This window comes from Podarcis melisellensis (assembly GCF_964234715.1).
Source record: "Podarcis melisellensis genome assembly, chromosome: 9".
Taxonomy (NCBI): domain Eukaryota; kingdom Metazoa; phylum Chordata; class Lepidosauria; order Squamata; family Lacertidae; genus Podarcis; species Podarcis melisellensis.
Window position 1 is genome coordinate 41,628,574 of NC_138541.1, and position 15,906 is coordinate 41,644,479.

At 42.0% G+C, this 15,906-nt stretch overlaps 1 long non-coding RNA gene across 4 annotated transcripts in view; it reads left to right on the forward strand.

The window, feature by feature from the left end:
* Nucleotides 1-15,906, forward strand: part of LOC309378246 — a 221,306-nt gene that overhangs the window by 68,754 nt on the left and 136,646 nt on the right. The window contains exon 4 of one of the 4 annotated variants that reach the window (XR_014171938.1): nt 4,216-4,473. The exons of the other annotated variants lie outside the window; for them this stretch is intronic. This is a non-coding gene — a long non-coding RNA (uncharacterized lncRNA). Of the gene's footprint in view, nt 1-4,215; nt 4,474-15,906 lie in introns of those variants that run through there. 4 annotated transcript variants of the gene reach the window in all.

Genomic DNA, 15,906 nt, shown 5'->3' on the forward strand with positions numbered 1-15,906 from the left:
ATCAAATGTAGAGTCCTCTGAATTTTAAGGCATAATTTTGGCTTGAGAATATTTTCATGACTTTGAATATTTTCTTGACTTAAACAAGATTACATGTGGGAGAATTTCCTAACTTGAATTGTTGGTTTTCCTTTCAAGTTTCCCCAAATAATGCAAAATCAAGTAAATGAATATGTTACAAAGGCATAGTTATTTTGAGAAATATTTATTTTCTTTGCCATTTTCTACAATGCATCTCCCCTAGCAATACCAGAATTGCCTTTATGTATCAAATGAGTGGCTCTTAAATACCAGAAATTTCTCTTGGACGGTATGAGAAAAACCAATCTCTAAAATTCCATAAAGCATAATTCAGGCATGGAATTGGGAGGGTCTCTTAATGTTGGTATTTTAAATAAATAAAAAATAAATTTGTACATTGAAATCAATAGCCTTAGAACAGAAGCTCTGCTAATTTATCTGTCCCATATCAATGAGGCTACGACGTTTCTCTCTGTGATGACAAATCCACCTAAGCCAGGAGCATTTTCTCTGCTTCATGTTCCATGATGAGTAACAGCAGGAGAAATGAAACAGAGTTTATCCTAATAGCAAGCTAGGAGACAAGGATCTGGTTTATAATGACACGTGCATAGCAATTTCTGGACACATCACTTATGCCTCCATTACTTCCTATCACCCCATCATCATCATTTGTTTCTTTATACAGTGGTACCTCTGGATACGAACGGGATCCGTTCCGGAGCCCCGTTCGCATCCAGAATCAAACGTAACTAGCAGTGGCATGTCTGCGTGTGCGCGCATCACTTTTGGTCGCTTCTGCGCATGCGCGTGATGTAATTTTGAGCATCTGCTCATGCGCGAGCGGCGAAACCCGGAAGTAACGCACTTCGTTACTTCTGGGTTGTTGCAGAGCGCAACTCGAACGCACTCAACATGAAGCATATTCAACCCAAAGTATGACTGTATGCCACTTTTCTGAAACATTGCGCCCAAAGTATGTGTGTGTGTGTGTTTTGGAGAACTGGATCCGGCCAGTGGGCAGCTGATAGCAAGGGATAGCAGTGCACAGAAGCTTCAGTGATCACCAGCTGATCATTGTGGCTTGTGAGGCTCTGTGCACTGAAGACCCACCAGCTGATCATTGTGGTTTCCATGCTGTGCAAAAAGGGCCAAGTGATCAGTTCCCTGCCACTGATAATAGGAAATAACTGAATCCATGTCAGTTTTCACACCAGCATACTTCTAAGACAATTACCTTACACGACAATGTCAAAAGCAAGTGCAAGAATCCTCCTGCAGGAAGATCCATGGCAGCACCGAAAGCCTACTCTCAAAGTGGGCCCGTTGGGTCTCTGTTACCTTCTTCAGATCACTAGCCTCTTTTCTAGGGATGATATTTTCTTGTAGCACTAATGTCAGCCATGGGAGGTAAGTGGCAAACAGCTCAAGTATCACTTTGAAACTTTATGCATATTGATATTCCCATAGGCAAGATGATATGCGCATTAATAAGAGTGCCATTATTTCTCTGTCTCTCTCCTGCTCTCTCTCTCTGAGCTGAGACATGAACAACAGCTGTCAGGGATTGATCAGATGAATTTCTCAGTTGAAAGTGAACTGAACTGAGAGTGCTTGGCAGTCTGGTGCTTATGAGGATAATATATATATATTTATGCTAATCTCACCCCCTTTCTCTAATGTGGCAGGAATGTATGCCTATGGAATACATTGTATAGAACAAGGGTCACCAATGTGGTGCCCTCCAGATGTTCTTTGACTCCAACTCCCGTCATTCCTGACTATTGGCCATTCTGGTTGGGGCTCATGGAAGCTGGAATCTGATAACATGTGGATAGCACTATGCTGGCTACAAACATTGTGATGGTGATGATGATAATAATTTATGCTATGTTGATTCAAAGTGCATTAATTGTGAGTCAATAGATCTCCTTTTTTCTTCTGCCCAACTGTATACAACGTTGGTGGGAATCTGGGAGAAGCCTAATAAAACCGACTCATTTCCCCCGATGATGAAAAGGCTTTGCAGAACAAATTGCCTTGCCAGATTCCTCACCCTGGGATTTCGTTGCAGTTTAAATTAAGTTTAATATGTCACCCTGAAATCTTACTTTCTTCAATACAAATTCCATTTGAAACCAAGCTCTTTCTCTTCTGTTCTCTGCTGACATCATTAACACTCTTCCTTTTGTTGCCAGATAAGGCAATCAATATATTCGGTTAAACAAATATTGCTGTTGTTTATCCGTGCAAGTCTGTGATGCCTGAGCTAATTGACAGACAAACATTTTCAAACCCATCACAATTAATTGTCACCCATCAGAAGGAAATTTCACTATCCTGTATTTATTACGCCAAGAGATACAAATGGTCTCATTTATACCTATCTAAGGCTACAAACCATTATGGCTATGCTCTGCCTCCATGGTCAGAGGCAGTAATGCTTCTGAATACTAGTTGCTGGAAATCACGGTTGTAGCACGGCAGGGAAGTGCTTTTGTGCTTTGATCGTCTCTGCCATGGGTATCTGATTGGCTACTCTGAGAACAGGATGTTGGACTAGATGAGCCATTGGCCTGATCCAACAGATCCAACAGGTTCATCTTATGTTCAGATTATTGAATTTATAGGGTTGGATGCAAACTTAAGTATGCTCAACTAGAGGGAGTAACTTAATGCTCTGCTCTAACCATGTCTTCCATCTGGATCCAACCTATGAGATTATTCGCTCTGTCAGTAGTTCTTATCCTTTTATTGCTGCTTTGTACACATGACTTTATTGTGGTCCATAAACCCAAAATGCAGCGAGGTATAGTAAATCATTACTATAGAAGTTCCAGAAGAGTAATCAGAAAGGAAGTATAAGAAGCATCCTTTCCCTGCACTTTCAAGTCATATCCAAGTAGATGTGTCTATATTTGTGTTCAGTGAATACATCTTCCTCTTTAGATAAGACCTGAAAGTGTGGTGAGAAAAAACAAAGGTTGCTTATGCTTCCATTCTCCCTACTTCTTCAGATTATCTAACCTGCTCTAACATCCAGATGCTCACTTCCTTGGAAAGAAAAGAATAAGTTGCATCTTGATTCCATAGGCCAGTTTTTCTCAAGCTCTCTGATGAGGTGGACTGGCACCCCCCCAGTGTGCCAGGAACCAGTACCATATATGGTCCCAAAAGTCAAATATGAGCTGTAGTGGAGTCACTGGGGACTGGAAGCCAGTGGCTTGTGGACAGGTACTGACTGGTCTGTGGACCACCACTTTGACTACCTCTCTAGACTGACTCTGGTTTGGGGATCAGGAGGTACCAGAGTCTGAATCCTGAATCCAGAGGAGCTGTATGCATCATCCTAATGCTGAATGACCTTCCCAGAAGAAAACAGCAATAATCAGAGTTTAGTGTCAGATGTACACTGGCTCCAAAGAACACCATCAGGTGAGAGTTAAAAGCCCTTGAGATTTTAAATACAGAAGCAAACAAGAAATGCATCACAAAACAAGCAGTTGTTTTTCTCAGTAATGCAGAATATTCAAAATGGATCATTACTGAATAATCTTTTTCTGCTGGGTGAAGATAAGATTGATTAGTACAGCCAGTGAATTCATTCACAGGAGTGGAGGGGTGAAGGGTTGGATAGAGCTGATGAGCTTCCTAGGAAGGATATAACAGGTTTAGGTAAATTTCAGCCAGCTTTTCCAGTTTATTGCTGTTAAGTTGATGTTACAGCACAATTGCCTTTATAGCTGTTTTTCATCTGTTTTATTAGATGAGTGCAATTGTTATTGTGCACTTGTATTTTGTGTTGTTTCTTTTATATGTTTATATACTTATTTAAAATGTTCAAATATTGTCCACGAAAAATGGATTCTAGGGCAGTTCACAATTAAAGTTAATGTACACCATCTTGAATATTCTGTAGAAAGGTGGGATATGCAGTGAAAAGTCAGAAGTCAGGGTTTTTTTTTTACCAAATATAATCCTCATGATGAATTAAAAATTAAGTCTGTTTTCCTTCATTTATGTGAATGTAGCTGGAGCTGACCATGGTACTAGAAACTGAAGATACTACTGTTCAAGCAGGTATTTCAGTCTTTTTCACAGCAAGGAACACAAGAAGTTATAAATTGTGGACAGTTGAAGTAACCCATTAAACAATTCATCTCCATTCATTTCTCCCTCTTTTTTTCATCTCAGAAACTTCAGTGGGTGCGGTGACATTTATGAAATGAATATGCAGCAGAAAAGAGTGTGGAATCCACTTAACCATTCAGTGCTAAGAAACTGGTGTGCTGGGATTTTTCAACTGAATGATGATAAGGAATGTTAAGGAGACAGGGCTGACAACGTCCTGGTAAACAGACATGTATCATATTGTGATTCATTATCTCAAGAACGCCTAATAGCTGTTTGCTACAAGTTATACAGAGTACAAAATTAAATTGTTTTGAGAGAGTGAATGTGTTAATTTTTTTCTTTCCCAAATCATATTAAGGAAACAAGAAGTTATGTTTCAGGAGCCCCATGCTGACAGTTAATGGAAATGAACATGAAGATGGATGTTGTTTAATCAATAATTTCATTTTTAAAGTTGCCTGCGATATTTATGGTTGGACATCTCCTGCTCATTATTTGTGAGTGTCTTTTAAAAATGGAAAGATCATATAGCAGTGCCAGCTTTATCTGATGGTATATCAGCATGCAGAGTACTGACATTTCTGAAGACTGACAGGTCAGTAAGTGGATTCTGCTTCTGCATCTATGGAAGTAGAATTTCGCTTTGCCTCCTTGGCCTGGAGTCCTACAAACCAATTACCCGGAATCATCTCATTAAAATCAGCCTGTGATCCAGAGAACTGTGTGTATGGCTGGGTCACATTGTTGACTATGGAAAGCAAAGATTCGTGAGGACAAGCCACTTTCTTGCTGACAGATGGAAAGCCTTCTTGCACTTGCCGGATCATCCCACCTTCCAAAAATGCAATTACACAACTTTGAACTAGGGTGAAGGCCACAGCAAACAGGACAACCACTGCTCTTCATTCCATAAAATCTCTTCATGTGTAAGATTCCAACTCTCTTTTTGCAGAACATTTTCATGGAAACTTTTGCGCAGGTACACTTCTCTGCCCAGGTACACAGCAACTGTAATTTTTGCTGATAGTTCAGCAGTTCGAAGGTGCTAGGGCAAGGAACTGTCTGAAACCCTGGAAAGCCACTGTATTAAAAATACTGGGATAAATGGCCCAATGGTCTGGTTTTAGAGTAAGGCAGCTTACTTACATTCCTAATGAAAAGGCTGCCCAGCTTTACACTAATTGCAAAATCTTACATTACATGGATCATAATCTGATCTGCCATGCCTATAGTTTCTTTACAGCCCCACTTTTTTCTGCTCCATCTTTCCAGTCTTTAGTGCGATTGACAAATGTGCTGGGGCACCTTTTCACTCAGTTGCTGTCAGAATATCACCAATCTCAGGCTTTTCTTCTGCGTAAGCTTATTCTGCTAAATCGTAGTTTGCTATGCTGTTAGGGTGGGACTGCATTACAAGGGATTCTGCCTTTGAATGCAGTGTGAGCCCTGCGCATGCAATGTGTGAAGGAGACCCATACACAGAACAAGGCTGCAGGGCCATGTGCCTACTCCCAAAGTACAGGTGTTATGCATGGGCATCTTCAAGGGAACTCCTTGACATGTAGACTTTCCGTGGGTATCGAATGTTGTAATATGGAGAGTGAATTAGTAGTCTTTCCCTTGCAGGTGTGCATAAAAGGTAAAGGACCCCTGACAGTTAAGTCCAGTTGCAAATGACTCTGGGGTTGTGGCACTCATCTCGCTTTACTGGCCGAGGGAGACGACATTTGTCCACAGACAGTTTTTCCAGGTCATGTGGCCAGCTGACTAAGCCACTTCTGGCGAAACCAGAGCAGCACACGGAAAAGCCATTTATCTTCCCGCCAGAGCGGTACCTATTTATGTACTTGCACTCTGATGTGCTTTCGAACTGCTAGGTTGGCAGGAGCTGGGACCGAGCAACGGGAGCTCACCCCATCAGAGGGATTTGAACCACTGACCTTCCGATCGGCAAGCCCTAGGCTCAGTGGTGTGCATACCTAACACTAATATAGGAGGTAGGGCCACAGGTGGCCCCATGTGGGAGATGTGGGTTCCACAGTTGGCCCACAGTCCTATTCCAAACATGATTCTTCTACATACTAAAAGGTAGCACACTGGGGAGCGAATTTCTAGATGAGCTCTTTGCCTGCTGTGCTCTTTTTTTATTTGCAGACAGTTTTTGACATAGGTGGGGACTTTCAAAAATATGATTGCCCATCCATGGTCTGAAGTGACACTGTCAGTCTTTTGCACTGTCTCGGGACTGTTTCACCTCATTCTGGTGTATGTATAGTGCAGGCCTCATGAGGAGCCAACAGACACTTTGAACACTTAGAATGCTAAGGACCAAACTTGATGTGACATTAATCTCAGGAAGTTCCTGTTGATGCCAATGGAGGCTTTTCTTGCAGTCCATTGGCAGCTCCTTATAGGAGATTTTTGCTGGGATCATCAGGAGCTATGTATAGAGTCATTGTTCTTGGTGGTGCTACCAAGCACCAGATCTGTGGTTTGTTTCTGTTTTCTGTTTTTACTTTTACTGTTTAATCCAAAGGCTATAAACTTTAATTCCTTAGTGGTTTTATGGGAGCCACATGTAAAATCATGCATTTTCCAGAGAATCCCATATTCCTGTTATCTAAATGCTTCCTTATTGTGGCATTGTGTAGTTTGATGATGCAATTTAATTGAAGGAAGCTGGTCTAAAGAGAGTCCTGGCTTGCTACTGGCTGAAAATGGTGTAGCGGGGTTTGTTGTTGTTTTTTTAGGTCCTTTTCAAAAACCAGCATTTTTATAGGCTTCTGCTTTAAATCCATTCCTCTCCTCTCTGCCTCCTGCCCCCTTGTTTACTTTGGCCTAGTCACAGCAAATTTAGTTTTATTACCAATTGATTTCCCCCCACCTTTCATACCGTCCAGCGGAGAAAAGGTAGGGAAATGTGATTTACCGTATAATACTAGCCAAATCAGCATGGAAAGGCATAGACCTTGAAAATGCTTATAAACTAATCTTATTTCAAGTTTGCAATGCCCCTTTACAAGAGTGTCTGTATTCAACGTGAGAGCTTGCTGGCTGATGAATGCGTGCCTTGCAGTGTGTTACCATGCATATAAAATAGTTTATGGGAGAATATAGTAATAAAATCTCCGCTGCAACTTGAGGTGGGACAGCACTCTATGCCGCAGCAATCTCCTTGCTGACAGATAGGTCCACATCCTTTTCAAACTGAGTGGTGTACCTTTTGCTGTAGCTTCCTGTGCATTTCCTATAATTTAACTCCCATATTCTTAGAACGTTAAGTATCCTTTGCGTAGCTTTCTGATCTAGCAGCACTCTGCAGCTTTTAAAAATAAATAAAAAAACCTGTTCTTAGCGTTGTCTTAGATTCCATTTTTCCCATTTTTTTTTTTTTAAAAAACACAATAATATAATCTCTTCTCCACTAGCTCTAGATGACTATGGATGCTGGCCCACTTTAATCACATTAAAGGTTTTATATGACGATCCCTGGTGGCTAGAATATTATTTCTGAAAATGTATCTCAAGAATATATGTCAAAAGCAGTATCCCTTAAGACAGATTTTAAATTATATCCCTATCTATTACTAATTATTTTTAGGCACATATGAAAAGGAAGGCTAGATCGGAGGGTTACTCTTATGCTGGCTCTGGAAACGTGTGTAAGCTATGATCCTCAGCAGCATAGAGTAGAAAATATATTCCATGGTTCAGTGGGTCATAATTCCACACAACGTCCCTGGCCCAAAGCCTAGTGTACATGCACTCTGAGCAAATGGAGCCACCATATAAAGGGGCTTTTCCATTCCCTCCAATGCAGAGGGATGTTTTGAACCTACATCTGATTCTGTGAATGATTTGAGATGATTCATTAGACTTGCCTATCACTTTATACCATATTTTTTGCTCTATAGGGCACACTGGACCATAGGGTGCACCTAGTTTTTCTGGGGGAAAATAAAGAAAAAAAAAATATTTCCCTCCCCAGCCCCAAAGAGCAAAGAAGCCAAGACAGTGAGCGGGATCCATCCCGCTCCATCTTGGCTTCCTCTTTAGCCACACACAACCTCTCCAGCCAGGAGAGGCTGCGCGTGGCTTTGGCAGGAGCCAAGACAGCGAGCGGGATGGATCCCGCTCGCTGTCTTGGCTTCCTTTTTAGCCGCGGGGCTGGGGAAGCCTGAGCTTCCCCCAACCCCAGCCCCCAGAATGGGTCCGGGAGCGGCGACAAAGTTGCGTGCAACCTCGCCTTCGCTCCCAGAGCTTGGGCAGCTATCCGCAAGCCTTCGGAACCCAGCGGGCACTCCTGACGCGCTCTGAAGGCTTGCGGATAGCTTCCTGAAGCCTGGAGAGGGAGAGGGGTCGGTGTGCACCGACCCCTCTCCCTCTCCAGACTTCAGCAAAAGCCTGCATTCGCTCCATAGGATGCACACACATTTCCCCTTCATTTTTGGAGGGGAAAAAGTGCGTCCTATAGAGCGAAAAATACAGTATATAAGAAAGGCTCATAGCAATTTACAATGTGTATAATACAATGAAATGTAATAAAAGTGTATTAAGTGATGCATGATATCAAGAGTAACGGTAACAAAATCATGCCCAGATGCCCTGGAGAATAAAAATGTTTTTAACCTAGTGTTGAAATGATAGTATGGTTGGTGCCAGGCATGCCTCCCTGGGAGAGAGTTCCAAAGACAGGAGGCTTTTAACAGAGAAGGTCCATTCTTTGGTCACCATTCTTTGTGCTTCTTTAAGAGGTGGGACACAGAGAAGGGCCTCAGATGACAAACCCAGTGTCCCAGCAGGTTCCTATAGGATGAGTCAGTCTCTTAGGTATTGGGCTCCTAAGCTGCATTTGGCTTTAATGGGTAAAAACAGCTTTTTGAATAGTGTCTGGAAACTAACCAGCAGGCAGTGCAGTTGGACCAGAACTGGTGTTGTATGCTTTCACCTTTGTGTTTTCATTCATAATCTGACTTCCACTTTCTATATTAGCAGAAGTTTTTGGAGCATTTGTTAAGAATAGAAAAGCCTTTGTAGGGAAAGCATAATTCTGTTTGTATGACAAGTTGACCATGACCCAAATGGGCCCTGGAACATTGCTTCTAAGTACCTTGTACCATAGCTGTTTGAGATACGGGTCTGAAGAAATGAAGTGGCAGCCCTCCTGAAGTGAAACAGGTCTTTGTCTGGGTAATGCCTGGATGGAAAACCACTGGGTAAGCCCATGTAAAAAGTAATAAAATATGATTTAAATATATGCTTTAGAAATGCTTGCTTCTTAGACAGGTCATGTGACTTACTTTACAGTGTCCTCTATTGGAGTGCTGTACAGTACAAGCCTGGTTTAAAGATGAAGAACAAAAAAAGAGAGTGCAAGAGCCTTGAAGTTGCCTTTCAACAGCAGCACCTGGCCACTTCCCCACTATGGTGAGATGTATTATATCTCTATTTAAATTATCTCAATTATTTCTGAGTTTGCACACAAACATGCAAATGAGCGTCCTCATTTTTGAAGACGCAAATTCTCATTTTTTGTGGGGAGCGACTATGAATAACCTGGACTGAATGGTTGTAAGCTGCGTTGGGTTGCCTTGGGTAAGAGAAAGCGACTAACAAATTTAATAAATAATAATGCAGTGGTACCTCGAGTTACAAATGCCTCAGGTTACAAACGCTTCAGGTTACAAACGCTGCTAACCTGGAAGAGTTACCTCGAGTTGGGAACTTTGCCCCAGGATAAGAACAGAAATCATGTGCCGGCAGTGCAGAGGCAGCAAGAGGCCCCATTAGCGAAAGCACACCTCTAGTTAAGAACAGTTTCAGGTTAAGAACGGACCTCTGGAACGAATTAAGTTCGTAACTAGAGGTACTGCTGTAATAATAAAGGCATGGCAGTTTATTGTATTGTAGCTAAACTCAGGTCCAGTCTCTCAGAGATGTTACTTTCTTTGGGGACTTTGAACCCCTAAAGCCATGTGACCTGTCTGGGATGTCTCAGTGAAGTTGCAGATTGTGGGTTATTTGCTGGCTGCCATGTGGGATGACAATGACAATGGTGGGCAAAAGGCCCCTCTCAGTGAGAGCCTGAATGAGAATGTCTGCACTACCCTAGGCGGGAGATGGGGAAAGTGGCATACAAATAAACAGATAGTGATGATTTATCCAGTGCAAAATAATAATAATTTGCGGCTCCACCTTTGTAAAAAGAAAATCTGTGAAAGTTGTCTCCCCTCCCCTGCCCATTTACACTTTCAGTTCTTAGACATATTATGCAGATTTTAATATAAAATTTATTGACTTTCACAGGCACGCATAGTAGTTATTATGCCAGCAATAATTCATAGCTTTCCTTACAAAGGCTTAACATCCCTATTCTCATTTCCCTGATGGCTTGTATACACTTTACAATGCTTTTAAAAAGGTGACTGAATGCCACTTTATAAATCAGAATTATTTTTCAGGGAATCCGTTTTTAAAAAAGTATCCTTGCTTTGGGGAATCATCCTTTGGGAACACAGAGAGAATGCAAATGGTGAAAAGTTGGCATGAATCATACTTTTTTTATAAACTGATGTTTGTTCTTTCACATAGCTGTGTTGCAATTGTTTTCGGTTTGGGTACATCTGACATTAAAAATCTGCAATATGGCTGCTTGGGCAGATAGTCCTTTAATTTTTCTAAGCAGTCATTCTGCCATAGCAGGCACCACACTACAAATGCTAAGGAAGTTAGTTGGAAATAGGAGCTTATGTTTTCTTCCCAGAGCTGAGATATTAAACTATAATTTCCACTCCACAAAACCCCATAGCATTGTTATGTCCTAGAGCTTACATCCACCTATACAATGCATGTATTAATTTTGTAGCAGTTATGAACTTTTAAACTACAGATCAATGCTGGCTTTCTGAACCAATTTCTCACTATGAGACCTATTAAAATTAAAAAATAGATTTTTTTTCATAAAAAAGTTATATTTAAAGTTCGATAGCTGGATACCACTACCATTTTATTACATTGTGAAGATTTTTGTTAAGGTTTTAAACTGACTTAGGCTAGCCTAAGGCAATGACTGTGTAACACTTTACTGTATTCTTCTTACTGCAAGAATTTAGCCCGGGAAATGAGAACATTTCCACTTACCTTAGTCACAGTGGTAAAAGTTTAACCCCTCAAGTGTCTTGCAAGTTTTCATTTATGGATTCTACCATTGATTTTGGTGGGATATATATCACCCCCGTGTTTGAGTATATCATGATGTCTTAGCAAATGGTAATACTCAGTCTGAGCACTAGAATATTTTTTATTTTATTTTATTATCTGATTATTTTGATTTTTAACCCCCCTCCTCCTAAAATTATTGTCACTCACCTTGTGGACATTATGGTGAAGGGCAGGCAAATAAATATATGAACCCGGGACAGGTAACAATATAATTCACATAAGCAATAAATTTGTACAGCACTATAAAATCATGCACATAAATATGCATTGAAGATTCTGATTTTCATATACTGTTCTCCTGATTTCCTCCTCAGTATTTATTTGTGCCACGGCATCCAAAAGTAGGCAAGGCAATCATACTGTTAAGCTTTAGTTAAGCTTTCCACAGTTCACAGTTCGTTGTTGTTTAGTTGTTTAGTCATTTAGTCATGTCCGACTCTTCATGACCCCATGGACCAGAGCACGCCAGGCACGTCTTCCACTGCCTTCCGCAATTTGGTCAAACTCATGCTGGTAGCTTCGCGAACACTATCCAACCATCTTGTCCTCTGTCGTCCCCTTCTCCTTGTGCCCTCCATCTTTCCCAACATCAGGGTCTTTTCCAGGGAGTCTTCTCTTCTCATGAGGTGGCCAAAGTATTGGAGCCTCGGCTTCACGATGTGTCCTTCCAGTGAGCACTTAGGCTTGATTTCCTTCAGAATGGATAGGTTTGATCTTCTTGCAGTCCATGGGACCCTCAAGAGTTTCCTCCAGCACCATAATTCAAAAGCATCAATTCTTCGGCGATCAGCCTTCTTTATGGTCCAGCTCTCACTTCCATACATCACTACTGGGAAAACCATAGCTTTAACTATACGGACCTTTGTTGGCAAGGTGATGTCTCTGCTTTTTAAGATGCTGTCTAGGTTTGTCATTGCGTTCATAGTTCACACCAGTACAAAATGTGGATCCCATTAGAGTGTCGTCTCATACATTAAATGTGAGGGCCCCCTCCAAAAAAATTCAGCCTTTCCAGGCATTGATAAACACCACATTTAAAGGGGGAAAGATTGAAGACAACACTGGGATAGACAGCCTGTGACCACCCCTTAATTAACTGGGAGACAGGCGGGTGCAAAATCACATTCTGCTCTGGTGTGCACAAGCCCTTAGATTCTCCACATTTTTTCAGAGTTCACTCTGCATAATTGGTCAGTTTTAGCATAATCCCTACTTATTCTTTTTTGTGTGTGGCTTTCTCCTCCAAGACATGTACATCTTGAATGTGGTACATTTGACATATTCATAATATCTCAGAAATATTTCATTTATTCTCAGGTAGCTGCCCAGATGTTTAGAACATAAAATGAGGTTAGACATATTCAGTGCTCAGGAGGTGACTGGCCTTTCCAATCCCAACAATCTCTTGCTTTTAAGTATTTCTTTTAAATGAATATTAGCAGAAATTTAGAATGCATTTGATGAAAGCATTTCAAAACAAAGTGCTTTGCTTGCCTTTGAGAAGAATCTACCTTTCATTAGTGGTGCATTTATTAGCGGGAATGTCAACAAGGAGCATTTGAAAGCAGCAGGCTTGCATGCCTGCCTTATGCTTGAATCCCAGATGGATCTCTCCCCCCAGCTGTTAGTGCTTCTCTGGCTTCCAGAATAGCTCCCATACCTCCCTCAGTCCTGGCTGGTGGTAATAACGCAGCAAGAGAAAAGGTTGACTCATGCAAACTTTATGGATCAGTCAGCAGGACAAGCTGAACTAAAGAAACTGCATTGTGTGCAAGTTCCAACATTAGGGGCCTAGGAGAATGCAAGCAGGAATCCTGATCAAAGTCATACTCTACGTTAACTTTGAATGATAGGTCATAATAACGTTAATGTGACAGAATGTCCTCCATAGTTAACAACTGCACTTTCATTTGCGACTCCTAAATACCAGTTTCGGTCAAAGGCAGCAGAGATTTGTGGCAGTCCCAAACAGGATTGGGGTGTGTGTCTTCAGATCTCATGGTAGTGGGTCAGCTTACACTCTTGTGCTGCTCATTGTGGCTTACTAGATCTGCCAAGAATATAGGAACATAGGAAGCTGCTTTATATTGCATCAGACCATTAGCCTACCTTACTCAATATTGTCTGCCCTGACCGGAAGCCAGTCTCCAAGATTTCAGGCTGAGTCTCTCTCAGCCATACCTGGAGAAGCATTAAGCTACATACACACCATACATTTAAAGCATATTATGTCCCTCAAAGGATCTTGGGAACTTATCCCTCAGAGAGCTACAACTCCCAGCATCCTTATCAAACCATAGTTCCCAAGATTCTTTGGGGGAAAATAATGAGCATTAAATTGATGGTGTGTACAGAGCCCAAGTCTGAGTGAGGCAGGAGGTAGTGAATTACCTTGACAGCAGAATTCTGGGTGGAGATGAAAGAACCGAAAGAGCAAAGTTCTAGTCAGTGGTGTAGTCATGAATTCTGAAGTCCAGGAGCTCATCATGGCAGCCCCCATAGCCACATCCCAAGGAAGTCCATAGCCATATCTCCAAGGTGCAAGTCCAAAATGTAGGCACGGGACACAGCATCACATCCAGCATGTTGGACTTTGTCTGGGTTCACATCTCTGATCAGACATGTGGCATGGCTGCGATCCTATGCACACTTTCCTGAGGGAAAGTGGCATTGAACTCAGTGGTGGTTGCTTCAAACTGCCTAGGTTCAATGTGTAAAACATACTGAAGTTCAATAAAAGATCTTCAGCGGATGTGAAACCTTTAGCTCTTAATTAGAAATGCAAATGATCTTTGCAAAGAAGTGTTACCTTTTCAGCTGTGAGCATGATGTAAGAAACACATTTAGGGAAAGAAATAGCCACCCTTTTCTTGATGATTTCTGACTTGCTCTGACTTCCACTGATACTCTGTCATAATCAATAGCAAAAACTGAAAGCCCAATTATCACCTCATTCCCTTGCTGGAGCAAGGAGTGTCAGAGCAATTACCATGACGCTTTGCCGAATGATGTCATCACTCCTGCCATGAGAAAACTTTAATACAAAGCGAAGGGAATAAGAAGATCCACAGGGCAGTTGCCAAGGTGGGATGGGTCTGTGGCATTGGCCTCTTGGCATTCATCCCCCTGCCACTTTGGGGGATGGTGTAGGTGGTGAGGTCATTGTTGCTTGGGTGCACTAGTGGGAGTGCAGGATTGGCTGTGCCAGTGCACCCGCACCACACCAATCTTGCAGCCGTCCTGCCCTAGTAAGTGGCAGTAATGCCACTGTTGGGAGGTGGCTCCATGCAGTGGTTGCTGATGCCCATTGGGACTGGTAGGTGGGAGGCAGAGACTAACAGTATGTAGGACCAGAGCCTACTTCTGTGCAAAGCTAACTAATTCTAGTTTTGCCCTCATCTTCCTATCTGCTGAGTTCTACAAGGGAAACACCGAAACTAAGGATGAAGAATCTGGCAGGCAGTGTCACGTCCTGGACTGGTTGTATGCAGGTAAGGTAGGCAGGTGGGGCCTGGCTGAGAACACATAGAAGTTGGTGGGCAGTTTCCCATTTGCCCTAATGGACCAGTCCTCCACTGGCTGCATGGCACTGCCCTGCTGTCACTGCCTGAGAAGAGCCCTATCTATGTAACCTAGACTTGCTAGGTTTCTAAGACCTGTCTATCTAGTCCAGCATCCCATATACAGTACCTCCAAGGCCAATTAGATGCCTATGGTAAACTCACATGCCTGCAGTAGTCTATGGCATTTCCCTAGCATCATTTAGCACTAATATCTGGGGCTCCCTCATTCACATAACTATAGATGATATTGCATGAGTTCAAACTGAGCGCTTTTGAAGTCAAAGGTATACCGTGCATCGTATTTACTCTTTCTATAGATGCAACATTATTTTAATCAAAGTAAAATCTAATAACAAGCAAAACTCATTTTAGTCCTGTCCTTGGGCAATGTATTTATGGATTCTTTTATTTAAAGGGGGAAAACATATTTTCCTACTGATGCTTTAATGGATGCTTAATGGATTGTTCTGGCTGAGTCAGAAATAGCCAGATTGCTTCTTCAATTGTGACATTAGCAATGTCTGGGAGATTATTTTCCCTGAAGGTATCTTGTCTAGTACTAGTGATGAGCAGCTTCTTCTACAAGATGGTCTTTGTGGTTCCTGAGAAGCTGCTGCCCCACCATCTGCTGCAAGCAGAATTAAAAGGGTATAGTCCACATGGCACAGAGCAGAGTGCTGTCCCCCCCCTAAAATGCTGAATGTCTGTCTACACAGTGAAGGTGCGGGATCTCTGCTTTAAAAAGTCATGGATACAAGAAGCCAATTCCTCCTCCTCCTCCTCCTCCTTAAAAAAATTAGGAGTGCAATTTCACTCCAACACACCAAGACATAATAATATTAAAAGGGGGTGTAAGGAGTATTAGGGGAGTGGTAGTACCTCTGGTGTGGGACACTGTTGGAATTCTGGCCCGTCTCAGAGGTATGTGCCTATCTGATCAGGCACCGGCTGAATTCCTTAGACCTCC